At 29.2% G+C, this 1,472-nt stretch overlaps 1 long non-coding RNA gene across 1 annotated transcript; it reads right to left on the reverse strand.

The window, feature by feature from the left end:
• Nucleotides 1–429: 429 nt before the first annotated feature.
• LOC136207096 (uncharacterized) lies at nucleotides 430–1,179 on the reverse strand. Its single transcript, XR_010676572.1, has 3 exons — nucleotides 1,030–1,179; nucleotides 842–938; nucleotides 430–693 (listed from the first exon to the last, which is right to left on the reverse strand). It is a non-coding gene; the product is annotated as an uncharacterized lncRNA (long non-coding RNA).
• Between the last annotated feature and the right edge of the window lie 293 nt (nucleotides 1,180–1,472).

Below are 1,472 nucleotides of genomic sequence, written 5' to 3' on the forward strand. Positions count from 1 at the left end.
TTTTTAAAATTTTCAATACATTTTAATAAAAGCCTCGCAAAGTTGACAACACGTGATTTTTATTACGTCGTTCTTTTGCTTCAGAACGTCTTAAAGACGTGGACGTTTTAGTTAAAAGCATCTCCAAATTTACGATATTAAATTATATAAATGTCTATATTTAACTAGATGAAAATCTATTGTATATCCTTAATAACAAATTTTATCTATTTTTAACATCTCTAAAAATTAAGACACTTCATCTACCGAAATTTCTTTAATAAAAAAAGTGGTCAATATTAATAATAATATTATTTTTTTGTGAACCAATATTATTATTATTATTATTATTAAGTATTTGTATTTAAAGAGAGATAAGAAAAAAATCTGAAATGGAGCACTGGAAGCAAAAAGGAAAATATATAAACAAAATTATACAGATCATCTGAATAATCAGTAAAACATTATAACATTTCTATTAAATCACTTTACACATAAAAAATCATTACAAAGATCCCCAATATTGAAAATATCCTCAATATTGAAAATGAAAAAAATAATACTTACTCAAATAGATCAAGTATCAATGTACAAATAACAAAATCTAAAGCCCCAGCTGTTAAGATTCACTGAAAAGCTGTATTCAGTCGTCTCATCCTCTTGCTCAGCAACATCATAATTTGGTTCTTCCGTTCTTTATCAGCCGTCTATAAACTAAAATTGAAAAATTAAAAATCAGACTCATAGATTAAAGTTTCTACTCCACTTCAAAAATCACCAAAAAGAAAAAACTAAAAGTTAATAATAGTAAGTAACACCCATCTAAAGTTTCCAAATTCACAAACTGAGGTGTCTCATCCACCTAATAGAAGCATTATCCGTCTCAAGTAGAGTCCATTGCTTCAACCATTTTGAAGCTTCAGTTTTTCCAATGCCGTCAAAGAATAAAAAACTCAAATCTGTTGCACAACCTTTTTATATGTTAAATGAAATGAAAGAGGAAGTGAAAAATTAAAGGCAGGATTCAGATAGAGATAGTAATATACAAACCAGGAGGACAAGAGGTGAAATCAATTTCGCCACCATGGAGAGAGGCGGCCATGGAGGAGATCAAGACGGAGACAATTCAATAGGAGAAAATGGTAGCAGGCTAAGTTATGATAGATAATTTTTTTTATAAGAGTTATGAGTTATGATAGAGTTAGGGATGATAGATTAGGTTAGTTAATGCTGGGAGTGCGTATATTTTCGGGTTGCAAGTGGGGTTTTCATTGTGGTTTCCATTGTGGACCACGTCTAACCCACAACAAACAATATTACATTCTAGTTTAACTTCTTATTTTTCTTTGTTTTTTTTTTAATAGAGAAGAGTATAGAAATAGCATAGCTATAAGATTTGATACAAAAAAAATAAAGCATTTTCTACTAAAAATATATAAGGACACGTTTTGTCCCTGCTCCCTCCTCATCTTTAATAGAGTAAATAATTTATT

Source organism: Euphorbia lathyris, chromosome 9 (assembly GCF_963576675.1).
Source record: "Euphorbia lathyris chromosome 9, ddEupLath1.1, whole genome shotgun sequence".
Lineage (NCBI taxonomy): Eukaryota > Viridiplantae > Streptophyta > Magnoliopsida > Malpighiales > Euphorbiaceae > Euphorbia > Euphorbia lathyris.